At 57.9% G+C, this 26882-nt stretch overlaps 1 pseudogene; it reads right to left on the bottom strand.

Moving 5' to 3' along the window:
• Window positions 1–14200: 14200 nt before the first annotated feature.
• LOC123850380 (U4 spliceosomal RNA) lies at window positions 14201–14312 on the bottom strand (annotated as a pseudogene).
• Between the last annotated feature and the right edge of the window lie 12570 nt (window positions 14313–26882).

Genomic DNA, 26882 nt, shown 5'->3' with positions numbered 1-26882 from the left:
TTTGCGTGAAGTTACACGGCCCGGAGGGAACTCACAGATCCCCACGAGGCCCGAGAGCCCGTGTGTTCCAGGGAGTCTTGGTGGAGCGTGGAAGCCAACGGGCCACCCCCCCCGGCCTCCTGCCTCCCATGTGAGTCTGTCAGACAGGAACACAACAATGCAGCCAAATAAGACCCCTCCTTGGCCGGTCCCTGGCCCTGTAGCCGCGAAGGGTCTGGAATGCTCTGAACGTCACGGCAACGTGCCACAGGGCCACCCCGAGCAAGCGAACCCCTCTGCCCAGAGAGAGCCTTCCAGTGCCAAGTGTTCCAGCTGCAGTCTGCCCCGCGGAGGAGAAAGGGAAGGTCAGGAATAGTGACCCTCTGTATTTATTGGGTGTTTTGGGTATTTTGTTCATTGTGGATATTTTGAATTAATTTTAATGTTTAAAAAGATTGCAGTAAAGCATTATTTCTCTAGATTGAGGAGTTTCCTGGAGCCTGGCCGGTGTGCCTGACTTCCCTCACCCCGGTTCCAGCCCTGCGGCTCCTGCACGCTGTCACCTGGGGCCACCCCGCCTGCTCTCTGGGCCTCTGGACCCGCTGCCGGTCACGCTGGTGACCTGCCGGGCCCCCCAGCAGGTGAGACGTCCTCTGGTCAGGCTCCTCATGTCCCCCAAAGTACATCACGACGGTTAAAAGCTTCACCTCCAATGGGGCATTTTGGAGATTCAAGAAGTGCTCTTTGGGGTCATCAAATGACCGTGGTGGGGGGCAGTAAGCAGCAAGCGGGGCCCCTCCGTTGTGCAGACCCCCGCCAACCTTTCCTCTTGAGTCCCGTCCTCCTGAGTCTCACACACACTCTAAATGTCCCACCAGGCGTTCTGGTCCGTGAGAGACTGTTTTTCCCAAGCCAGAAATCCCTGAGCGTCTTCTGTGCGTGTTTAACGACCACTGGCCTTCCCAGGAAAGCACCTACCGTTTGCTGAAGGCAAGATGCCTTGCTCTGTCTGGAGCTTTCCCATTTGGGAAGGGCACATCACGGATACGGCCCACTGCACCGGTGGCCCACACCCATCTCCGCGGATCCGGGAACTGGGGCAAGACTTCCGGCAGAGTCCCTACTGGGGATGTCGTGGGGCACTCACTGATCGAAATACACATTATTTTATTACCCATGGTTTTCCTTTAATGCATCCCTTATGTTACAGTCAGAACAGTCTATTGATTTTTTTCCGAAATTCTATGTGAAGCGAGTTCTATTTCCCATGATCTTCCTCTCAGACCGTCAGTTCGGGGGTCCAGACTGCCCCCATCAAAGCCCTGGGAACGTTAGAGGATGCTGCAGCCCAGGCCAGGATGCTGGTACACCTGGTCTGAGCAGGGGGGCAGGTGGGGGCAGGCAGGGGGTAGAGGGGATGCTCTCCTGCGCAGCCACCGTGGGGACCCTCAGGTGCCAAGCCCAAGCCGGGCAGGTGGCCACGGCCCTGCTGGCCTCCGTTCCCTCATCTGTACAATAGAACGATCCGGATGCTGCCGGAGCTGGGCACACGGACACCGGGAGGCAGCTGCTCTCACTCAGCATCGCGGCCCCTGGACGTGTGCTGTCCGGCAGCCTCACCACTTGCATAGCCTAGGCCCTCGGCGCGGAGCCGGCTCATAATAGGTGCTCATCCGACGTGTGCCACCGTACATGAGGCTTCCTGGGGCCCACAGGGAGGTGCGAGGCTCCCATTCCTCCGGGGGGGGGGGCTGCTGGAGGCTTCCCCTTCCCATTGGGGGGAAGTAGCATGTTACAGGTGGCCAAGGGGAGGGTCTGTCTTGCAGACGCAGGCCCCCCCAGCCCCGTGTGAGCAGCCGTGTGCTATGAGGGCCGTGGCAAAGGCTCATGATTCCCGCGGAGGGAGGGAGACCCATCTGCACTCCCTACTCCCACCAGCACACAATTCCCACAGGGGGCTGTCAGTGGCCGGGGGTGGGGGGGCGGTGATGGAGAGACCACTGGTCTTGCATGCGGCTCTGGAGCTGGGCGTGGCGGGGGAGGCCAGGCAGAGGCGGCAGGTCGGTGGGAAATGAGGGACAGACCCCTCCCGGGAACCTCCCTAGAATCCCAATTACTATCATGGAGAAGAAAATGGGAGGCCCCCCACCTCGGGAGAGAGCCCCCGATGCTTAATTAGCGCATTATCTTCCAGCCATCCAACTGAAATGGGAAAGCAAGCCGAGGAGCTAAGCGGCTTTGGGATTCCAACTCCGTCCTCCACCCTCCTCCCCCGCACAGCATCTTTTGGGGGCTGGTTTTTTTGGGTGTCTGATGAAAGTCCTGGGCAGGCCAGGGAGGACGGGAAGCTGGGCCAGGGGTGGGATCCCCCCACGGGGGCAGACCACCAGCCGAGAGCCCAGAGAGGGGCAGAGGGACAGGAGGTCCGGGTCCTTTTCTTGTCATCACTGCTTTCCAAGCGGTGTGTCCGGCCTGGACCCGTCCCAGGCTGCCCACTGTGTCTGCTGCAAAGGAAAAGAATCTTTTTCTGTATTTTATTATGGGATCACTTACGCTCAGCAAAGCTCATCCTTTCTCGTGGTCAGTTCTGAGAGTCCTGACCCATGTATGTAGTCATGTAACCACCCTTCGTCCCTTCACCCCCAGTGCCCCTGTGCCCCCACCCCAGCCTCAGGCAGCGTCCGCAGCACTTTCTGGGCCTATGGTTCGGCCCTGGCCGTGGAACCAGGCAGCGTGAGGCCCGCGGAGCCGGCACGATGCACCTGAGCCTCACCCACGGCGCGGCAGCCTTTTACGGCCGAGTGGTGTCCCCGCAGGCGTGGGCCCAGGCCACTTGTCTGCTTCCCAGCCGAAGGACATCTGGGCTGCTTCCGGTTTTCGCTCAGCCAAGTTCCAGAAAACGGTTTCTCATCCCAGAACAGGCTTCACGGCCACCAGCCCTGGAAGAGAGTCCCTTCCACACGGGCGGCTGGGTGTGGACATCTGGGCAATCGTGAGGATTGCCGGGGAGCAGTGAGGCTTGGGGTTCCCAGTCATCAGACACCCTGCCCAGGACACCCCTGCACTCGGCAGTCGGGGTCGCCACAGACCACTGCCAACCACCTAGAGTCATGGGCCTTTTCCAAACCTGGGGTCCAGGGGAGCCTGAGGGTGGGGCTGTCACCCACTCTGTGCACGAGCGCAGCCCCACCCCGGCCCCGTGCCTGCCCACACCCGGCCCTTCCCAATGCCCTGGGCTTAAACTCAGCACGGGCGAGGGGGACGCGGGAGACACCACGCTGCCGTTTCTCAGCCCTGCCAGCCACACGGTGCGTCCCTTTGTTCCCGAGGGAGGGCCGCTGGGTGGCCGGGCTCGCTGCCCCCTTGCATCCCCGCCGCCCGCCAGCAAGGAGATCACTCAGGCGCTGATACGATCGCCGCGGGACAGGCGGAAATTGGAGTGTCCCCGGTGCTTGATCGCGCCCGCGCCAGCCGCGGCCACAGGGACATTAAAGGCCCGCGTAATGGCCCACATTCACTCCCCTAGCAGCCCCACCATGACCTTGGGCGGCTCGGAGCCCGCTGCTGTTTTAATGAAAAATCAGGAGTTGGGGAATGGCTATGGCTCAGAGGGGGCAGGAGGGGGGAGGGCTCTAGGCAGCTGCCCTCAGTCCATCTGTCCACGCCGGCCGCAGGCCCCTCCACCACAGGCCATCGGCCACGCTGGGCCCTCGTGGGGGCTGGGGACCCCTGAAGAGACAGAGAGAGCCCCACCCCGTGGAACACTGGGATGAACCTGTGAGCTGGGGAGAGGCTGGGGAGGGATACAGGAGCAGCTATTAAGGGGAAGGGGAAGGGCTACCAGGCCAGGGCAAAAGGACACTCCGTCCAGGCTGGGCTGAGGTACCGACTCCGCTCACCGGCCTAGGTTTCCCCAGCCCCTCCAGCTCTCCTAGTAAGAACTGACAACTCTGATGGAGCACCTACGGGGTGTCCCCGCTGTCCCCACAGCACCCTGTGACCCTGGGCTGCCAATCCTGCCACCCTATTTTCAGATGAGGAAACAGAATCGACTGCCCAAGTCACACAGCAAAGGGAGGCAAGCCGCTGGGGTGCAGAGCCCTCTGCCTGGGCGGTGTCCGGCGGCCCCGCACATACCCTGGGCTATTTCTCCCAGCTCTTTCTAGAGGCCAGACCTGGCCCGCCCTCCCCAGCCAGGGCCCTGCCCCCTCACCTCCCACCCCCACGCCCTTGCCAGCTCCCCTGGGCTGATGGCAGACCAGACAGGTGAGCGCCTACCCTGGCTCTTTGTAGCCACCTCCAGGCCCACAGGGAATTCAAGTACCAAAGTCAGGGGCAGGGCTGAAGTGTCTCTGCTGGGGAGGCTCCCAGCCCTCTTTCCCCTCCCGGGGCCTGGTGGGAAGGCCCACCAGGCAGCCATCCCCTTACAAACACACACAAAGGTGAGCGACCCCAGGCTGACCCTGCAGTGGCCGGCAGAGCTGATGGAGTTGGGGGCCAAGCGAAGGTTCGCTGTAAGGGGGCCCCTCTCTCTGGCTGGGCTGGGGGTGGGAGGAGCCTTCCTGCACCTCCTGTCCCCAGAGGTGCAGACATCACCCCGGGGCGGAGCCAGAAAATGAGGCCCTGGAAACCCGGGAAATGAGGGGTTTCGGATTGGATGCCCCCACCAGACCCAGGATGCCGGCTTCTCTGGGCAGGGCCCCTCCAGACCGAACCTCCCTCCACTGGGGCTCCTCCTTCCCACTACAGTCCGCGGCTAGCCCACTGATAACCAGGCTATCTGCCTGCAGGAAATTTACTGGAAACCTTGGCCTTGACCCTCTCTTGCTGCCTCTTCGTTCTCTTCTCTCTCCTCCTTGGCCTCTCCTGGGATTCGGGAAGGCAGGTGCCTTATTAGCTTCAGCCACTCCAAGCAGGCTCAGGAGGGTCCCTCTCCTGGGACCTCACGACCCCCTCAGAACCCCAGGTCGGACCCCCTCTCTGAGAGGGGCTACATCGGAGCGGCTTCCTCGGGGACATCAGCCCTGCTCTGAGATCAGAGAGAGAAAACAAACGCTCAGTGATGATGGCAAACAGGTACAGAGCCCTCCCCAGGGGCTGGCACACGCTAAGGGCCATATGTCTGCTCACGCTCCATGCCCTTAGCCATCACTTGGACCGTGACACTGAATACCACCCTCCCGCTACCTTGTCTTTCTATACGTCCCACGCCTTTTCAGAAAGTCATGCAGCTCTCGTTCCGTTTTCCCAACGTGACCTCGTGGGAGCCTTCCTGGCTTACCACCTCTCACATCCCACACCCCTCTGTAGCCTCAGGGCCCCGCCCCCAACACCACGTGCCCTGTCACTTCCACAAGAAGCCTTGGATGGTTCAACCCCTGCCCCAAGATGGTACCCCTCGAACCACTGCCTTCATTTTTCTTCCGTGCTCCTGGCACATAGTGCAGCAGACTGCATGCAGTAGGTGCTCAGAAGTGCCGACTCGCTCCAGAACTTTGGAGTCACGGAGCGACTATACCCCATAGTAGAGCTGGAGACCAGGCGCCCACGGGTCCCGAGGGGCCCAAGGTGGGGGCGGGGGACGCATCCCTTGCTGAGTGCTCTCGTGGCCCAGCTGAGCCGGCCACTCCGTCTGCACCTCCCCACTAGCCTGCAAGAGCTTCGTGGGCCCTCTGAGGCACATGGTCCCTGCTTACAGGTTAGGAAAATGAGGCTGTAATGGGTGAACTCACTTGGCAAGAGGCAGGGCTGAGGTTTGCACCTGGCCCTTGGCACCACCTGGCACTAAGGCTGTGATCCCTGGCGCGTGGTAGGTGTCAATGGCCACGAGACCACAGAAAGCCCCCTGCAGACTGCTCCTACCGTAAACGCAGCCCACACCTGCCCAAGCGGCCCAGCCCAAGGCCAGCCTGCAAGGGCACCAGCCACCCTGGCCCTGGCATCGCCGCGTTCAGAGCCCTGTGGGGTTTCTAATCAGCCCCCGTGCGGAGTGCCGACATGATTTATAAAGTGGGTCTGGGCCACGGCTGCCTCCACTCAGCTAATGAGCACCAGGCTTTGGCAGCATCCACCAGCTGCGTGTTGGGTTCGGAGCGAATCACCCCGGACTATCCCCACCACATGCCGGCAGCAACCAGTAGTCATGTCACCCCTTTCCCGGGGTGGGCGGACACGACCTGGCCGTCTCCCCCGGAGGGAAGGGGGGCTGGCAGGAGGGACGCAGGGAGGGACGGTCCTCACCAGAGCCATCTTCCCACTCCAGGGCACGAAGAACAGCAGCCCATCTTCTGGCCTGGAGTCACCCGTACCCCACGAGCATCCCCTGTCCCTCCAGGCACCACTGAGGTCACCTCTGATGCAGCCCACCCCCAGCCCACCTGGAGCTGTACCCTGGAGCCCACACTCTGCAAACAGCCAGCACCAAGTGGCAGCACCTCCCTGAGCCTCAGTCTCCTCATCTGTAAAATGGGCACTTTTGCCACAAGGTCCTGGTGTGCTTTCTGTGAGGTGAGACGGGTCACACAGTAGATCCAGAGCCGGGCTCGGGCAATGCCCCACAACCAGAAGCCGTGCTCATTAGTGTTGTCACTGGGGCCCGGCGCCCCATGGCCCCGTCCAGAGCCGCCCACGTTCTCTTCCTGAGGCTGAGCGGCGCTCGCCTCGCTTCCCCATGCAAAACGTCCCAGATGTCTCCTTCCTTCGCCAAGCCGGCTCCACTCCACCCCAGCCTTCCAGGTCTGCCGAGAGCTGGCTTCCTCTGGTGGCTGCTGGTCCCCAGGGACCCCGTTCTTGCCCCTTCCGCCCACACGGCTCCCGGCACGGGAGGCCCCTCGGAGCCACGGCCTACTTGGCCACATGTTTGCCCACGTGGTCGGGCTGGTTTGTGGTGGAAAGGACATGGGGCCAGAGTCCAGGGAGGGACCAACACCTCCTGGGAGCAGGATGACTTGGCTCAGCGACCGTGAGAGCCCACAAAGGCCTAGGAGGGGGAGCCAGCCACGCCGGAGGCCACGGCGAGTGTGCCAGAGGCCCAGGACCCACAGATAGCCAGGCACTCCGAGGATCTCTGCCCTGCTTGGAGATCAACTACGCCAACTTTATCCTTGCTACACCGTCAGCCAAACAGGTTCCGAGCAGAGAGTTGGCGGGGACTCTTCAAGCTGCAGCGTGTAAAGAAGACAAAAGAAAGTGGAGAGTCAGCATTTGCCCGGCGCGTTTTCGCCCCTGGAGAGCGTTTCGGGGCCGGGACGTCAATCACAATGTGCTCTTGGGCCACAAGATGACGAAATGGGGGAGGGCGCCAGGCTCGGGCCCCAGCTCCCCCCGGGATGCTCGCTCCAGCTGCCAAAGGCCTGGCAACTGCATGCACACAGCTGTGGGAAGTCGTGGGGACTGTGGCACACACGGCAGCAGGACCACTGCCACGGCAGACGGCCCCAACCCCCGGCGCCTCTCAGAGGCTGAGTCCAAAGCAGACCGGCTGTCGGGGACAAACAAGACCAGGAGGTGTGATGGGAGCACTGATGCGCTGAATCTATGTGGCTCCCACTCCGTGGACGCTTCGAGATCCTTGGTTTTAATTACGGTGATAGCGGGCGGTCGTGGGTTTTGTTTTGTTTGAGTGTCTTCACTCAGTAACGGAAGATGTTAGCAGCTCTGTGCCAGACCCCAGATGGCTCTGTGGACCTGGTCTGTCTAGGAGCCGAGGGACTCCAGCCCTCGTGAGCGGTATGTTCTGGGCCATCCTAGGAGTCTTGCCTGTCACCAAAACCCCAGCTCCTATCTTTGCTATGAATTCAACAAGTCCACGTGGAACCTAGTCATGAGCAAGGCAGAAAAACCCGCTGCTTTCATGGAATTTCCATTCTGGGGAGAGAGATGGACAACTTGTAAGTAAATAAGGAATGTAGTTTCTGCTGAGTGTACCGGATGTTACAGAGCAAGCGAGGAGGGCCAGGGACAGAGAGGGTGCAGAGAGGGAGGCAGGGCAGCCCCCCCGAGGATGGGACCCTTGACCTCACAGCTCATGAAGTGAGGGAGTGAGCCATAAGAACACTGGGAAGGCACTCTGGGCGGGGAAACAGCAGGTGCAAAGGCCCTGGGGTGGAAAGAACGACATGGCTGGGCCGGCGGGCATGCAGAGGACAATGTGTCCAGGAGAGTCACAGGGTCAGCAGGGCCAGATGGAGAATGATGGCACCATTTAAGGGAGAGGTAGACACCGGGAAGATCAGGTCGCTGGTTTGGACATGCCAACTTTGAGCTGCTAGGTAATCTTCAAATGAAGATATAAGATGTCGTCATGTTGAGGCGTTGTGTGTGTGGTTCGATATACAGAAGTATGGATCTCAGGGTGGAGGTCAGAGGTGGACAGATCCGTGTGGGGCCATCTCCACACAGGTCGCACTTCACAGGATGGGTCCACGGGAGGCTGAGGGGGAGGGGCATAGATGGGACTGAGCCCTGGCACATCCAGGATTAGGACAGGAGGATGCGGAGCAGGGAGCAAGGGCTCCCGGCAGGCAGGAGAATGCCTTGGAGTGCTCCCGAGGGGCAGTTCCATCTCCGTGGGATGTGAGGAGGAGTTTGGAAGGAGAGTGACTGAGGGGTGAGTGGGGTCGTGGGGTTTGGAGGTTGCCTGGAATGAGCCTGCGCGGAAGGAAGTCCACGGCCAGGCCCGAAGAGCTTTACAGCTGTCCTGGCCCCCACTCTGGAGACCAGGTATGTTCCGATTCCTACCGCCACCCCCAGTCATCCTTCAGGCCACAGCCAGAGGAAGCTGGTTTTCAGGGAACGCAGAGCATCAGGCCTCCTCCGCTGATGCCTGCGGGCTCCCCAGCATGCTCGAGGTGGAGGCCTGGCCTCCTCACGGCCCCTCGAAAGCCCCTCCAGGCAGCCTGCCCCTGTCCCAGAGGCTCACTCCTCACTGGGGTCCATTCACCTCCGCCCCCTAGACCTCAAGCTCCCCGAGGCCCCAGCTGTGTGGCCAGCCCATCTCAGAGGGGACACGGAGTCACGGCCACAGGAGCACAGAACGTGCCAGCTGGGAGGGACTGCAGTGGTCAGCGGGCCAACCACGCTCCCTGCCACCTCTCTCTTGCCTCTCTGCCGTAGTCATCTGGCCTTCCCTTGAATGCCCCCTAGGATGAGGGGCTCAGCACAGTTTGGACAGCTGTGCCCCAGCTCAGGGGGCTGGCCTGTCACGGCCGCGAGTGGGGGTGCATGCTCCCCAGCTCGGGGGCCCTGCCCCTCAGAGGCCTGGACACCCATGCGGCTGCCCTTCACCAGCAGGAAGACTGCACCTCCGCGGACCAAGCTCCCGGACGTGGGCTGTGACACACACCGTTTCATTGGGCCCCCGCGTAACCCAGTGGAAATAAAGCCTCTGTCCCCTGAGAAGGAGTCACACAGGTGTTCCCGAGTTCTTTCTCGGAGGCCCGCCCCCCATTCATACCCATCATGCAGGAGAAAATCACGTCCTTTCTACAACACACACCCTCTCCACGGAGGCGCTGTAAATACGGAGAGATGACATCGCTGGTGGTGTGGTCCTGTGAGTGATGTCATCTTGGGGGCTGCCTAGCAACCCCAACAACGTTCGGGAGGCTCTAATTCTTGAGTAGGGTAAAGTCACATTTCTGCAGCTCAGTTAATCAGCTTCCTGGCAACTCCGACAAGATGATCTCATTTTATTCATGACTATTTTATGTGAAATGCACTTTTAGCTCTAAGAGAACACAAAGATTTAATTCAAAACCCGCTATCGCTTTATGTTTCCAGGGTGCCGTTAACACGGCATCCATGCAAATAACCATGGTAACACATGGGTAATTAGTATATACGGCACGCGGCATTAACACGGAGCCAGGGCCAGCTCCCCAATCAGCGCAGATTACCGCACGTTATTACTGGAGTAATTACCTGCAGTAACACACAAATTGAACTAAATGGTCAATTGAAGTAAAGTGAATGGCTTTTTATTCTCGTCCCTAAATAATGTGTCTGCTCGGCTGAGCCGTTCAAGGTAAATAAAACTCTCCGACTGATGGCCTCCCCCCCTTCCCCGCCCTGCCCTGGGTGGGGGGTTGGGCCTGGCCCAGACAGGTGTGGGGCACCCCGCGGGCTCCCCAGCTTCCCCGCCGTCCCTGCGCCTCCGCAGAGCTCGGGCCCTTATGTAACACGCCCCCTAGAACGAGGATGCGCACACAGCTGTCGTACTCCTCCCCCCAGGGAAGAGGGCACAGAACTTTCCAGAGAGAGGATGGGGTGAAAAGGCAAAAGGCCTTCCTCCCGGGGATGTTGTTCTTGCCCCTCTGGTAGGTGGGGCTTCCTGTCGCAGGATGTGAGGGGGAGGGGAGGTCAAAGGTCAGTTCTGCCTTATTAACACAGCGTTTCTCAAATTCCATAAACTTAGAAGATCTTCAAACAGGAAGTGGCGCAGGCTCCTCCAGGAGTCTGAGCGGAGCTGCCCGGCCTTCCCGGGAGAGCGGGAGAGCGGGAGGGAGGCAGAGGCCCCGCAGCGGGTGGAAGGGGCCAGCAGTCCCGTGTCCCGCTGTCCTTCCCCGGGCAGAGGTGCGCCAACGATGGCGAGGGGGTCTGGGGACTTTGGGCAGGAAACGCCCCGTCCTTCGTGTGTCCTTCACGTGACAGATGCAGAGTGGGTTCTGTGCAGGCCTGGCCCCAGGGGCTAGCCCTCAGCACGACGGCCACCGCCCCGCAGGCCGCCCGTCCAGGCGACGTGGAACCGTGAGGGCACCAGGTGCCACGAAGGCAAAGGACAGAGCACCAGGGGCTCCTCAGAGGGAGCGAGGTTGACAGCGGCGGCAAGGGGGAGGAGGGAGGCCCAGCCCGGGAGCGTGGGCAAGTCTCCGAGTCAGGGAACCCGAAAGAAGGCCACTGATCTTATCACCACCTTCATGTGCCACGGACACATTAATACCAAGGGAGAGCGAGATGCAGACGGAAGAAAAACGTGACTTAAAAACCCACAGCCTTATCTGCACTCCACTGTGGTGGGGCAGACTCATCGCGGGGAAAGCTGCCGTTTTTCAGAAAACATTCTGAAAGGCTTTGGTTTTCAGGGTGAAGGCACCTCATCTACTCTGGATTGGAGAGGCCGAGACAGGCAAGGGCAGAAGATTGCACTCCAAATCAAAGGGGATTTCCAACCAAAATAGCTCGTGGGTGCACACTCTCTCCCATCCCACTGCTCTGGGTGCACACTCTCTCCCATCCTACTGTTCTGGGTGCACACTCTCTCCCATCCCACTGCTCTGGGCCAAGTGATAAATGCAGCATAACTGATGACCCGAAACATACAGTGGGGCTACAAACACAATAACGTCTCCAGAGATGAGGAACACAGGTGGGGGGTGGTGGGCAACATGGCCTGCTGAGCCCAGATCATGGAGCCACAAGGTGGGGGGGCTGTCTGGGCTCTTGGTACCCCCTGCAGGGAAGGGGGACCTAAACCTAGGTGGGACCAGGACACAGGCCTGTGGAAGGAGACAAGAAAGAGCAGGGCAGCCCCCACACCAAGGCTGAATGCAGACCATCACTCATAGACACGGATGCAAAAATATAAAATAAACTACTAGCAAATTGAAATCAGGCGTAAAAAGGATAGTGCGTAATTAAGGAATTGTATTTATGCCAGAAAAGGAGATTTGGTGATCATCGGGAAACTGATCAATATAATTCACCATGCTGACACATTAAGAAGAAAAATCAGACAGAGTCTTACTACATGTAGCAGAGACACTTGCAAAAATTCAACATCCATTCACAATTAAAACTAAAACAGCTCTTACAAACCAGGAACAAAAGGGAAATTCCTTAAGCCATTTAAGAGTATCTGCCAAAGTCAGCATACTTAGTGGTGAAATATAGAAAGCTTTCCTTCTGAAATTAGAAGCAAGACAAGAATTTCTCCTCTCACCCTTTCTGTTCAACATTGCAATAGCAACCCTCACCAGTGCAATAAGGCAAGAAAAATAAATGAAAGGTGAGAAGACTGGAAAAGGAGAAACAAAACTGTCACAAGTAACGTGATTGTGTCACAGAGGATCCAAAATGAACTACAGGCCAGTAATTAGAACTACTAAGAGTTTAACAAGGTTGCTGGATGTAAAATCAACACATAAAATCAGATTTATGTCTATATAATGGGAGTAAATAGATAGAAAATGAGAATTTTTAAATGATACCATCTGCAACAACCTCAAATGAGATCAGGTACCTGGAACTAAATCTAGTTCTGTGCACAAGACCTCTAGAGAATAAATAATTTTATTAATAGACATTCATGAAGACCTAAATAAAGGGGGGACATAGATCATGTTTATGGTTTAGGAAACTCAACATTACAAAGATGTTAATTCTTCCAAATTGATTATTTTCAAGTCGGGTTCATTGAAGTATAATGATCTATAGTAAAATTTTTCCTTTTTTAGTGGACAATTCTCTAAATCTTGACAACCTTAAATAATTGTGTAACTGCCACCATAACCAACATAGAGAACACATCCATCACCTCCCAAACTCCACGCCAGTGCCTAGCAACCTCTGATCTATTGTCCCTATAGTTTTGCCTTTTCTAGAATGTCATTTAAATGAAATCATGCTGTATGCAACATTTTGAGTCTGACGTCTTTCACTCAGCATAACTCATTTGAAATTCATCCCTGTTCTTGCATGTATCCATAGCTCATTCATGTTTATTGCTGAAAAGTATTTCATTAGATGGACGTACCACAGTTTGAAAAATATGTGAATTGCTTCCAGCTTGGAACAATTATAAATTGAGCGGCTATAAACATTCACTCACAGAGTTTTAAGTGATTTTCTTCACTCACAGAGTTTTAAGTGATTTTCTTGGGTAAATACCCAGGAGTGGAATCCTTGGGACATACTGTGAACATGTGTTTAACTTTGTAAGAAACCGCCAGACTGCAGAGTGGCTGGGCCACGTTGTGTTCCCACCAGTGAGGTATGAGAGTTCCAGGTGCTCTGCATCCTCACTCGTTATCATCAGTTTTTAAAAGTCATGATTAGAGGTTATAGTGGTACATCATTCTGCAATGACATAATGACTAATTACACTGAGCATCTTTTTATGTGCTTATTTGGCAATCATACGTATTCTTTTGATGAGCTGTCCTGTAATGTCTTTGTCAGGTTTTGGTATCAGACTAACGCTGACCTCATAAAAAGTAGAACTGGTAGAATTTGCCAGAAAACTTACCTAACTCTGGAATTTATTGTTTTTGGAGGGTTTTAAACAACAAACTCCAATATATATGGGAGTTTAATGTTTTTTTTTTTCTTGAGTGAGCTTTGGTAGCTTATGTCTTTGAAGGAATTTGTCTATTTCATCTCTAAATTGTAGAATTTGTGGGCACAAAACTGTAATAATATTTATTAACATTTTAATATCTACACGGTCTTGGGGCACCTGGGTGGCTCAGTTGGTTAAGCGACTGCTTTCGGCTCAGGTCATGATCCTGGAGTCCCGGGATCGAGTCCCACATCAGGCTCCCTGCTCAGCAGGGAGCCTGCTTCTCCCTCTGACCCTCACCCCTCTCATGTGCTCTCTTTCTCTCATTCTCTCTGTCTCAAATAAATAAATAAAATCTTAAAAAAAAAAATATCTACACGGTCTGTAGTGATGTCCCCTTTTTCATCCTGATACTGGTGATCTGTGTCTTCTGTCTTGTTCTCTTTGTCAGTCTGACTAGAGATTTGTCAATTATATATGGTCTTTCCACAGAGGCAACTCTGGCTTCATTGATTATATTTTCCTCTAGACTTTTTCTTTCCTATCTCATTGATGTCTGCTCATTACTCTTTCTTTCCTTCTGTTCGCTTTGAAATTAATTTGCTTATTTTTCTAGTCCCTTAAGGTGGGGTTTAGATCATTGGTTTTCTTTTACTTTTCTTTTCTTGAGTATATTTGATGCACAGTGTTAAATTAGTGTTAGGTGTACAACTTAGTGATTGGACAAGTCTACACATTATACTAACTTCACCACAGGTCCATCTGTCCATCTGTCCCATTACATCACTGTTACCGTATCATTGACTGTACTCCTTATGCTCTGATTCTTGTTCCTATGACTTACTTATTCCCTAACTAGAAGCCTGTCTCTCCTTCTCCCCTTCCCCATTTTGCCCATCCCCCACCCCTTTCCCCTCTGGCAACCATCAGTTCATTCTTGGTATTTATACCTCTTTTTTTTCTAAGATTTTATTTATTTATTTGACAGAGCTTTAATTAGCAATAATCGTGCCTCGGATAAACCTCATTGGCTACAATACTGCCACTGCGCAAAGCTTGACAGAGCTTTAAAGAGAGACAGCGAGAGAGGGAACACAAGCAGGGGGAGTGGGAGAGAGAGAAGCAGGCCTCTGGTGGAGCAGGGAGCCCGATGCGGGGCTCGATCCTAGGACCCTGGGATCATGACCTGAGCCAAAGGCAGATGCTTAACAACTGAGCTACCCAGGCATCCCAGTATTTATATTTCTCATTCTGCTTTTTGTTCATTCATTTTTTTTTTAGATACCACTTATGATTAGAATCATATGGTATTTGTCTTTCTCAATCTGCCTTATTTCACTTAGCATTATACCCTCCAAATCCAACCATGTGGTCCCAAATGGCATATATCACCTCTTCTTTGTCCATTCATCTATCTATGGACACTCAAGTTGCTTCCATATCTTGGCTATTGTAAATAATGCTGCAATAAACATAGGGTGCAGATATCTTTTCAAGTTAGTGTTTTCCCTGAGTATACACCCAATATACTGGAATTCCTGGATCATAGAGTAGTTCTATTTTTAACTTTTTGAGGAATTTCCATACTGTCTTCCACATTGGCTACACCAGTTTGCATTTTCACCAAGGGCACGAGGATTTCTTTTTTTCCATATCCTCGTCAACACTTGTTATTTCTTATGTTTTTGATTTTAGTCATTCTAACAAGTGTGAGGTGGTATCTCGTTGTGGTTTTGATTTGCATTTCCCTGATGATCAGTGATGTTGGGCATCTGTATGTCTTTTTGGAAAAATGTCTATCCAGGTCCTCTGCCCATTTTTTAATCAAATTGTTCTTTTTTTTGGTGGTGTGATTTTCTTTTTCAATGTATTTAACTATAAATTCTCCTTTATAAATTTCCTACATATAAATTTTCCACAAATAAATTTAAGCTATAATTTTCCCTTAAACATTGTTTTAGCCGCATCACACAAAGTTGATATGCTGTATTTTAGTTTTCAGTCAATTCGAAACTTTCTGTCATTTGCCGTGCTCTAACTTCTCCCCTACACTCGCTGCATGGCCCTGGGCAGCTGGGGCAGTCTGGGATTGGAGACCGCTGACACGGGAGAGTTCCGGCGGGGACTCTGGGACTCCGTGTCCGGTATCCTGGCAGAGACGACACTCGGCCCCAGGCCAGTCCCAAAGGAACTATTCGAAGGAGAGAGTGAGTCAGGGCTCACCGGCCACGCCGGTGTCCCAGCATCAGGGCCTCAGCCTTCCTGACCCTCTGGCTGCGGTGGCCCCCAAGGTCTACTTACCCCATGATCCAAGATGAGGGTCCTTCACCTCTGTGCTCCATGTGCAACAGTCCAAGTGCACATGACGACAGCAGTCAAGAAGCCCTCACCGGGAGCTGGCGGGGGGGGGGGGGGGGGCCGTGGGCCAGCGCTGCCTTGGGGGCCTCCTCTCAAGTGGAGAGTATTATGGCTCCTTTCCCATGTTCCCCGTGGTCACTGGGCCCGTGGGGTCCCATGTCAGAGCAGAAGCTGCAGGGCCAGGGACTCACAGAAGCCCCCTGAGTGTTCGGGGAGTATTGTAGCAGGAAAGAATGAAGCGGGGAGCCAGGACAGATATCGCCCTGCCCACCAAGCCCCTATTTCTTTCCTTCAGTCTAGAAACCAGGTGGGTGTTAGTGTTTCTGAACCAAGGACATGGATGTTTGTGAGGAGAAATGCCAAGTCTGGAGCCAGCAGCTTCACCCCACAGCTGGCTGGGACACCCACCCTGGGGGCCGGCTCCTCCCAGGCCGGGCATGGGGGTGCCCCCCATGGTGCATGGGGTCCCTGCCAGGCAGATCACATTACGCTCGCCCTGGGCCCTCCTCTCCATCCCCACAGGAGGAGGGCGAGCAGGACGTGGAGAGAGAGAGCACGCGGGACCCACCACGGTGAGCTCAGGGGGACCCAGGGGCAGCTCCCGAGGCCACTGGCAGGCACAGGCCTCGGCTCTGCCTTCACCCCGACCACTGAAGGAAGAGCTTCCTTTTCCACCAGCTGCCGGTGCCCCGCCCTGGCAGGGAAAGTGGCTGGGGGGGGCTTTGTCGCCCCAACACCAGACCTCTTGAGCAGCATTCCGCCCCCCAGCCCCACCTTCTTGCTGCATCTAGAACAGGCTTCATACTGTCCCGTTCTCTCCGAGATGCAGAAATTGCCAGTGGCGTCCGTGTTCTTAGACCAAATTAGCCACACTTAACTCAAGTGCCCGCCGCCCGCCCGCCGCCCGCCACCCGCCACCCGCCTGCCTGCCCACGTGCCCAAGCCCACAGCGGGCCTGACTCACTCGAAGTTCACAAGCAGGGAGCCATCGGCTCCCACCCGCCGCCGTGATAAGCAGGCTGTGATTACGGAGGGCCGGGCCCAGCTCGGCTGCGCTGCTGTGTGGCTTGGGGCCGTGTGCTTCCCCTCTCTGGGCCTGGCTTCCCCCTCCATAAAACAGGGGCTGGGGGTAAACCAGGCCTCTGTGCTCCCACTGAGCCCACCTGCCCAGGAGGAGCTCGAGCGCAGACGAGATCCAGCAGCCAGAGCCCCTGGAAGCATCCACACAGCCCGCCCCGCATGAGGCCTGTGCCCACCGCGGGCCGCACCCGGGGCTCCTGTTGAGGACCCGGCTACAGAGGGGCTGCCCCCTCCCAGAGAAGCCCTGACGTCCCTAGGGGAGCGGCAGAAAGCCTTCTGGTCAGGGCCAAGACACTGAGGGGTGGAAGTTGAAGAAAATGGGTTTGGAGGCTTTTGCGTGAGACCCGCCGGAGTTCAGGCCCCCGCTCCACCATGCTCTGGGTGTGTGACCTTGGACAAGCCTCTCCCCCTCTCTGGGCTCCGGTTTCCCCACGTACAAGATGGGGACACTAATCCCCGCACCAGGGGCAGGGCATCTAAAGGACACGGTGCAGTGCGTGGCACCCACCACAGGCTTTGGGCGTTTGCCGAACGGCCGAATGGAAGAACACACGTGTGCGTGCGGGCTGATAGCGCTCTGCGTGCTCTGGCCCCAGCAGCTGGCGGCCTCGGTCCCTGGGGTGCTCCTTGGGGAAGGGCCCCGAGACGGTGCGTGTCTGTGCAGAGCGCACCGGGTTGAGTGCAGAGACCCGGGTCTGCACCCGGCTGGGTGTCCCGCACCTAAGGCTCTGCCTCCCCTGATCCCGTTCGCTCACCCCCGGACCCAGAGAGTAACTCAGGGTAAGGACGCTGGAAGGGGGTAAGAACCAAGCTCCCAGCCGAGGAGGCTGGGCTGGGGCGCTATCTCCTGCCACCCCCCACCCCGCCGTCCCCAGCACAGAGACGTGATTCAGATAGACTCTTCTAACGCCTATGATCTGTTACATTTAAAAAATTATACAGGAAGAGTCTGTAACATCTCACGGACCTGTATACTTACAATTTACGCACTTGACTGTATATAAGTTAACCTTAATTTTTTAAAAAATATATTTTTAATATAAAAACACTAATTCAGCTCATTGGACACAAAGCCGTCATGACAGAATAATTCCTTGTCTCAGCACCCCCCATTCCCATCCCCCAGAGGTAGCCAGGGTCAGAGAGAGTCAGGGAGGCAGGCCCAGAACCAGGGCAGACACCTGTCCCCGCTGGGGTGCTGGGGATGTGCCAGGGCTGCCCGGGCAGGAGGCTCGGGGCCTCCAGGAAGGAGGAAGGCCCAGCGACGCACGCGGGTGGGCAGGGCAGAGGGAGGCTGGCGGGGTTTGGGAGGGTGAGGCAGGCCGGCGGAGCCCACGCGGCGGCACCTCAGCCTCTTAGGCCAGAATGTGTCATTGCGCCTGCAGGTCCCGGGGCACTCGGCCCCCTGATTCCAGGAAGCCCCCCAAAACCCCGCTGCTGAGAGCAGAGTGCATTCGCCGCGGGCCCTGGGCTCTCCACCTGGACCCTCACGAACCAACCGACCTTGGGCTGTAATGGGAAATGGGGCGGCAGAAGTCGCCAAGGCCCCCAGGAAAGGGTAGCTGAGGGCTGGAACATTCCTGACCCCCGGCCCTTCTCTTCAGTCAGGAGCAGACCGGGACTTCGAGAAGGTGCAGGCCGGGGGAGATGGCGGGGGTGGGGGGCGGCGTGCTGGCCTCCACTGGCCTGCCTTCCCTGGGAGTTTCTGGGGTGATGCCACAGCCAAAAATAAGGGCAATTCTCCACAGCATAGAAGAGGCACCAGCCTCCTTGACTTGATCCACACAGTCCAGCCCTTTGCTCCAAGTGACCCCCAACCCATCCTTCTGCTTCCTTAGCCCCCCTGGCCCAGGGCCCGACAGCCACGGGCACCCACCCACCTGGGACTTCAGCCCCCCGCTCACAGCCAGCCGGCAGCCCCAGCCCCTCTGCCTCTCACCCGCAAGTTTCTGTGCCTGGTCTCCTCCCCCAGGTGACATCCATTCAACCTTCAGGAGCTCCCAGCTGAGGGTCCCGTCCGGGCATCCCAGAGCCCACGCTCACAAGCCCACAGGGCACGTTTGCCAGAATAACAGGCAGCCAGGTCCTAAGGGGACAGCAGACATCAGCCTTGTGAAGGAAGAAGGAGCAGCCTTGGCAGAGGTCCAGAGGTGAGGCGGAGCCGGGTGTCACCCCGCGGGGTCTGAGGGCACTGGGGGAGCTACGGAGGGCTCGCAGCGGGGGGGGGGCCAGGTCAGGGACAATGGCCCAGGTACCTGCTGCTCCCGCAAAACCACCGTCCCATCCCCCCACCGCCACCCCCCAGGGCAGAGGGCAGGCCGGAACTGCAGGCTTTGCCTTGGGGTGGGGGTGGGGGGCTCTTGCTTTTTAGACAGTGTCCAGTTGGACTGACAGGCAGCTTCAGGGTCCCCACGCCCTCCCACTGCAAGGACGGGACAGAGCAGGCCACACTCACATCCCCCTGCTTTCCCAGGACCTGGCCACATACTTGGCAGCTCTGAGGCCAAAGGCCACCCGACGTGAGCCGGTGAAGGGGGTAAGGGTCCTGCCCCAGCTGAGCCACCACTGCTAGATGCCAACAGGGAAGGGGACCACACCCTAATGACCACCGGCGGTAATCATAATCCCCGCAACTGGCCCCTGCCCCTGCTCCCAGCCCCTGAGCTGCCCCAGAGCCCCTGCAAGCGGGGAGTGCGGCGGAGGTGACGGAGCTGGGACTGTGGCCTGAGCACATGGCTCTCTCTTCACACCAACCTCCTCCCTTCCCTCCGCAGCAGAGCCGGGGCCCCTCACCTGTCAGGGGAGGACCCCACTGGCTCCCTGACCGGGCTGTCGCCTGGACTAAACGGGGCACCCACACTCGGAAGGCCAAGGCCAATGCCAAGGCAGGTCCAGAGCCACCCATCCAGCACGGCCTCCTTGCCACGCTGGCCACAGAGCACGTGGCCCAAACGGAGACAGCACGTGTATGAAACACTCCTGATTGCAAAGACCAAAACAAAAAACCACATGAATCCTTGTTTTTTCCGAGGCACATTGAGATGATCTTATACAGAGTACTTTTGGTTACCTAAAATATATTCTTGAAGCTAATTTCACCGGTTTTTCTTTCTTTAATGCGGCTACTAGAAAGTGTTTAATTGTGTTTACGGATCTCACACATAGGGTCGTGTGGCGCCCCGGCTGCAAGGGACCGAGGAGCAGAGACCCGCAGTCCCCTTGGGGGGCTGAGCGCATTCATGCGGGACAGAGGGCCCGGGCTGGGAAGGGAGAGGACCGGCACACGGGGACATGCCTGGGAGGCCACCAAACTCAGGGTCGCAGGGTCATGGATCCAGCAAAGGGGTGTGACCGTGTGGAGCAGCTCCCCGGGCTCAGCTTCCCAGCTCCCTGCTCTGGGCTCTGGCCCTCCTGGCCTCCCTTTGCACCGGCTGGAAGGACGGAGGGGCCAGGCCACCCTCCCGGCTGCCACTACCAGGCCCACAGTGCCCACCCTGGCCTGCCATCCCCCCTTCCCCGACTGCCAGAGAGAAGAAGAACCAATTAGCACCTCCCTCCCCAAGCCCAGCGACCCCACCACCTCTCTCCATCCCTCTGGTTTTCTCCTCTCCCCGACCTCCTCTGCCTGCCTGCCCGCCCGCCTCTCCCGCCCCCCTGCCCACCCTCTCCCTCCAGCACCAGCCGAGTGGGGAACAACAGCTGCCATACACAGCAACAAATCTTCCGCGTTCCCCCCTCCTTTATTTACACCGGGCACACAGTAGCAATTCAATCTGAAAAAGGGCCGTGTTTTCGGAGGCGTGCAGCCCGAGAAATTGATGTTTGTGTTAATCAATCTTGTAGGAGCCTGCGGGGCTCAGAGAGGTACCACACGAGAGATTTCTTCTATTGATTAATTGGATTCCGAGAGGGGAGTGGTGGGGAGGAAATCAAATACTCCAAGCGCCTGGCAGCTTCCGAGACGGTCCTGTCCCCCACCCTTCACAGCCCCACATGTGTCTGGGGGCCCCTCACTCAGCGTCCGGCACCAGCTGGGGGTCAGGACTCCTACCTCCGGGGTCAGCTCTGCCTGACTCTCCCCTGTCTGGGAACACCCCTGCTCCCGCCGTCACCCTCCCACTGCCTGCCTAGGTGATCCCTCGCCTCCAGAAGCGCCAGGCCCCCCATCCTGACAGGAGCCCACGTGGCCCCATGGCTGCATGCATGGGGCCCACAGCAGTAGCATGGGCCGAGGAGGAGGGCCGAGCCCCCCACGCCCCATCGGTGGCAAGTCTGGGCCCTGGCACCCACGTACTGGAGCCAGTCCATGCTAGCCGAGGCAGGCCGGCGGGCCATCCAGAGCGCGCGCCTTCTCGCTTCAGGAATCCGCGCCCAGGCTCGGGAGCTGCTTTCAGGGGCGCGGGCTAACCCGTCCCCGGGTCTGGGAGGGCCAGGAAGTGGCAGGCAAGCAGTATGGGAAAAGAGTGCAATACTCTGCCTTCACATGAGGCTTGCAGGGCTAACCGAGACTGACCCTGCCCGGGGGTTCTCACCAATGGGGTGGGATGGACAGACCCACCTTACAGACATGGACACAGGGGCTCCGGCTGGAGAAAGACTGGGCCAGGGTTCTGCTCCGAGACACCTGGTCCCCAGGAGTCCAGCGACCCTGGGCCCGGACGCCAGCCTCATCCACCAGGTCAGTGGTGGGGACGTGTGAGTAGGCCCCCCGCCGGGGCATCCCTGGGAGTCTGGCTGTCTGCCGGCTCCCTGAACCCTTACACGTCTGGGGGGCAGGGGCACCAGCCATCTCTAGAGAGTCGCTAGACTGTCCCTTCCTCTCTAGGCCAACAGCCTCAGGGGCATCACCGACGCAAAACTGTCTCGAGAGAGTACAAACCCAACCCTCTCTCGTCTGTCAGCATTACTGACTGAGCGCCTACTGCATGCCAGCACCCATCATCTGATTCGATCCTTGCAATCGCGACCCTTTGCTGGAAGCCTCTTCCCCGCCTTGTGGCCGCGAGCGCCGTGAGACGGACGGCGCCCGAGCGGCACGCACAGCGTCTCTGCCTTCCCCACAGTCAGGGGATGGCGGGGCAAGACCAGGCAGGAGCAGGAGAGGGGTCCCAGTCCCACAGAGGCCTCCCACGCACCGGGCCTCAGCTTCCCCATCTGCAAATGGGTCTGAAGAGAGACATCAGCCGTGACCCCACCAGGGCATCGTGCTGGGAAGCAAATGTGATCTCTAACCAACTGGATGGAATGCCCTGGAAACAGCCCAAGGACCCCATCCTCGCTGGCCTCGGGGGAGCCCCCGGGTGCAGGGTAGGGGAGCATTGGCCTGGACCCCCTGAGATCCCGTCCTCCTTGGACCACCCAGTGCTGCCATCCTCATGCTTGCCGTGTTCCATCCAGAGGCCTCTCCTGTGACACGGGGGGAGCCGAGAGCTCGGGGCGGGGCCCCCCACTGTTCTGGACCGGAAAGGAAATGGATTTGTAAGGATAGTCAAGGCTTTTTTCTCTCTTTTTTTTTAACTAGTTAATTGAGTGAGTCTTACCCCATTTCCTACACAAGCTCGCACACACACACTCGCATACCTTTGATTTCCCAACAAACAAACAAAGCGTCATCTCTGTTACTGCACAGAATGTCCTGTTTAGGTTGACAAGAGCCAAAAGGGATGACCCCAAGCCGTCCCACCACAAAATGCATTTCCAGGAAGAGGTCGATGGCATGAACGCCTGACCCCCCCCCGCCCCCACCCCCGCCAGAGAAAGCCCCCGGGAGGCCGAGTCGGCCCCGAGCCACCCTCCAGCCCACTGAGGGCTGCCGTCCCCACACCCCCAGGCTCGCCCTAAAACCACCCACCACACGCCGAGACCACCCTGATCAAGGAGAGCGACAGGACTGAATAGGGAAAAAAAGTAATGTCCCATGAGGAAAACAAATCACAGACAAAGCTGAAGGGCAAAGGACAAATTTGGAAAAATAAGTACAATATATATGGCTGGAAAAGGCTTTATGTTATTCATATAGACAGGGTTCTTTTCAAAATGTTTAACGTCACAAAATTCAAAAGTTAAAAGAACACAGACATCTCTTTGCCCATACCGAATTGGCTAGTGATATTTTTTGCTAACACCTAAATTAATAAGACGGCCCACCTACTGCCCCGGAAGGAAAAAGGGCAATTTCCACACACAGAGTGACACACGGCGGGCCCCCTGACCTGCCTTGCTTTCTCCATCAGAGACGTGGGCAAGGAGGTATGGATGCTGGTGTTGGCTACAGCAAAAGTAGTCAAAACGGTTCATGGCGGGGAGGGGTAAATCCATTGCTAAATCTTTACACAATGTGACACCTCCTGGGCATTTAAAGTCATGTGGTAGAAGGACATCACGTTGGGGCCTCACAGGAAAAGGTAAGAGAGAGGCAGCAGTAAGGCACAGTCCCGTGATGCTTACGTGCTCACGTGCACACGCACATGCACGTACACACACCTGCACACACGCCCGTGCATATACACATGCATGCACACTCACTGCACACACGCCCCCGAGCACACACATGCATGCACATGCACCCACACACATGCCTGTGCACACACACATGCACATACACACACCTGCACACACGCCCGTGCATATACACATGCATGCACACACACCTGCACACACACCCGCACACACAAATACATGCACACACACCTGCACACACACCTGCAAGCACACACATGCATGCACACGCACCTGCACACATGCCCACACACATGCACATGTACACACGTGTGCACAATCGAACACACCCACCCGCAGGCATGCACACACTCACACACATGCATGCTCGCACATGCACACACAGGTAAACAGTGCAAAGATGTGCACCCAAATGCCAACCCAGGTGGTCTCTGGGTGTGGAACTGATTTCTGCCTGTCACTTCCCGATCCCTTCCGCTCTGTACGCGGAGTCCATCCGACTTTCTCATGACCACAAGATACTAGAACTTAGTGCTTTTCCTAAGCTCTGCGTGGAGCCCCGAACGGGCCCCGCAAAGGCGCGGGTGGATGTGTCTGTAAAGCAGCGGCGCCGCTCCATCCGGGGCCTCTCACCTGCGAGTACCTTACCTGCGGAGGGGCGGTGATGCCTGACCCACCCACCCCGGGGTCTCTGAGGGTCACACCGGAGCATCGCTGGGACTGTGGTGGCCTCTGAAACCGCCTGCTGACCCCTCCCACCGGGGGAACTGAGACTCAACCTGCAGGACCCTGTGCCGTGGGAGCACCTGCCCGGGAGCACCCGCACAGAGAGGAGCCCACTCCCAGGGCCGCCCGGGCAGGCCATGTGACTCTCCAGGGACCCCAAAGTGGGAGAGGCCTCACCGGAGAGCTGCTTGCTGAGATGGAAGCCAAGCCTGCTCCCCTCACTTTCCTGGCCCACTCGACTCCCCCACCCCATTTCTCCCATCAGTCTGAGGTGGGACAGTGCGGGGGAGACTGGTGCTGCCTGGATAGCAATGTGGGGTCGTCGGCCCGTAGAAGGAACTAGAAGCCCGGCATGGAAGAAGCCTCTAAGGAGTGCAGACAGCTGGAGAAGAGCCCAGGGTCTGCCAGCACCCACCCCACACGGGCTGAGTAGGGGCGGGGGTCCTGGCGGGGTGGGGGTCCCCGAGGCCACGGGGAAGAAGGAAGGCTGAGGAGGAGCAGGGGTGAGGGTGTCCGATGTTGTGATGGTCCAGTCAGAGGACTGGGGCCTGCACCGCTGGCTGAGAATACGCGGAGGTCCCGAGCGACCTTAGGCGGGGGAGCCCAGCTCGAGTGGAGGGGTTCGTGGGCGAACGGGTGGGGGAGCGGGTGGGGCCTGGCCCCCTCGTAGCTCCAGCCTCTCTGGACGCTCACCGGCAGCCGGATGCAGTCCGCGCAGGGCTGCATGGACGGGCCCCTCGGGCCCACCCTGGACACAGGCCTGGAAGGAAGGGGAAGCTTGCAGACCAGAATCCCAAGGTCGCAGGGCCAAGTGTGGAGGATGCTGGCGCCCCACGGAGCAGAGGCGATGGTGGGGGTTACTCCAGGCTAAATAAATAAGCTAAGTGAGCAGGAAGACACCGCACACCCGTTGGTCCGTGAGCCAGCTCTGCAGGGAGCCTGGCGCGGCACCAGGGTGGGCTGCTGGAGGGGGTTCATGAGGCGGGCCCCCTGCAACACGGCCGGGCCAAGGCGCCCTGGGGAGAGCTGCAGCCTGGCTGGCCCTCCTGTCCTGTCCTTAGACCCAAAGATTAGAGCCTGGCCAGCTCCTGTCCCCCCAGCAGGCGTGGTGCACGGTGGGCCTGCAGAGGACGCATGGACACAGGGAGGAGAAGCCTGTCCTGCTCATGGGACATCGGAGCCGCCTCTGGGCTCTCGGCCCTGACACAGGTGGTCACAGAGCCTGCCCACCTGGGCAACTCTAGGACCCCCCCACGGCTGCCCAGTCAGGGCCCCTCTCTCAACTCTGCCCCTGCCACCTGGAGACCCTCTCCTCCCTGCCTGCTGCCCCCATCCCTTGCTCGTGAACTTGGCACAAGGCCCCCGGGTGTGCCCCCCCGGGGCCAGGAGTGCAGCAGAGGGGGAGACCAGGCAGACCCCCAGCAGCAGGCTGAGGCATGGGCCCCCTGCAAGGGAACGGTGCTGGGCTTGAGGGCGTCCTGGAAGGAGAGTGGGGGTGTGGTGCCGGCAGAGGGAGCAGCATGAGGGGGAAGGGACGGGGTGGGGGGCAGAGCCTTGCTGGCCTCCACATCTTGTCCTGGGCCTGATGGAAAGGTTGACTGTGTGTCTATGAGCCCCTGAAATTGGTGCACACACAGAGATGCACTTTTCAGGGGAGGGGAACAGGACCCCCCCATGACCCCCTCCCCAGGAAAAAATCTTCCCATTTCCCAGATGCAGGAGCAACATCTCCAAGGTCGAGAAGGGGCTGGTGACAGAGCAAGGGCCAAAACCCAGTCCTGACGCCTGGGACAGGGCCGCTCCCCCTGGGAGGGGCAGACCCCTCTGCGGGTAGAGGAGGAGGAGAGCCGGTGAGCCAGGACAAACAGCGATGCTCATTCTGCCCAGCCCCATCCAGTCTTCATGATAACCCCATTTTACAGATGCAGAAACTGAGGCCCGGGCAGTGTGGTGGGGTGAATGTTGGCCCCACAAGCTGCATCTCCTGGAGCCTGTGAATGTGACCTTATCAGGAACAGGTCTTTGCAGATGTAATTATGCTGAGGTCTTGACATGAGGTCATCCTGGATTAGGGTGGGCCCTAAGCCCAATGACAAGTGTCCTCACAAGAGACAGAAAAGGAGAGGCCGTGTGAAGATGGAGCGGACTAGAGGGGTGGCCACAGCCCAAGAGCACTGGGGCCACCAGGCTGGGAGAGACAGGAAGGACCCTCCCCCAGAGCCCCCAGGGGAAACGCGGCGCTGTGACACCTGGGTTTGGGACTTGCGGCCCCCAGAACGGGGAAGGAATTCATTTCTATTGTTTTCAGCCTCCCAGCCTGTGGTCCTTTCCTACAGCAGCCACAGGAACCCCATGAGGAGACCACACAGGGGTTCAGCCATGCAGGAGTCCCAGCCCCACACAGCCTCAGTCCACACCCGGCTAACAGGAGGTCCCGGGACCCGCGTCGCCTGCAGCATGCCCGGGCTTTTGGCGTGTTTCTTGCCCCTGGCAGGCAGCAGGCCAGGCGTGGATCCTGTAGGGAGCTGGGGACGTGATCAGGCCGAGGCTCAGCGGGATGGGAAATAGCAGAGGCTACTGGGGCCACGGGCGACATCGGGGGGCACAGGGGCAGGGGCAGGATGTTTGGGGAGCCAAGAATGGGCCGGGCCGGGCCTGCAGCCTCCAGGCCTCCTCCCAGGCCCACCCTTCTGTCCAACCCCCCGTGGGACCTTCCCAGTCAGGCCTGCCTCTGGGGCCGTGTCCACAAAAAGTCTGGATTGGGGCCCAGGCACATAACTTGAAAGATGCCCCCACCCCCTGCTCTGCTGTGATCCCACCCTGCGCTCGCTTCCTCTCCCATGAATGGGAGTACACCCCCTACCCTCTGGCTCCAGGGAGGGGAGATGGCATAGAGCCAGCCCTGGGAGTGCACGCCAATGCCCCTTGACATAGTCTCGGTGGAAGGAGCAAATGAAGGTGGGGCAGAAGGGGGCAGAAGGCCCCCACCTCCCTCTGCAAGGGC

The sequence above is a fragment of the Mirounga angustirostris genome, unplaced genomic scaffold (genome assembly GCF_029215605.1).
Source record: "Mirounga angustirostris isolate CCGP_5_RB_7025 unplaced genomic scaffold, mMirAng1.0.hap1 SCAF_15, whole genome shotgun sequence".
NCBI classification, from domain to species: Eukaryota; Metazoa; Chordata; class Mammalia; order Carnivora; family Phocidae; genus Mirounga; species Mirounga angustirostris.
This window is presented reverse-complemented; position numbering and strand designations above follow the sequence as displayed.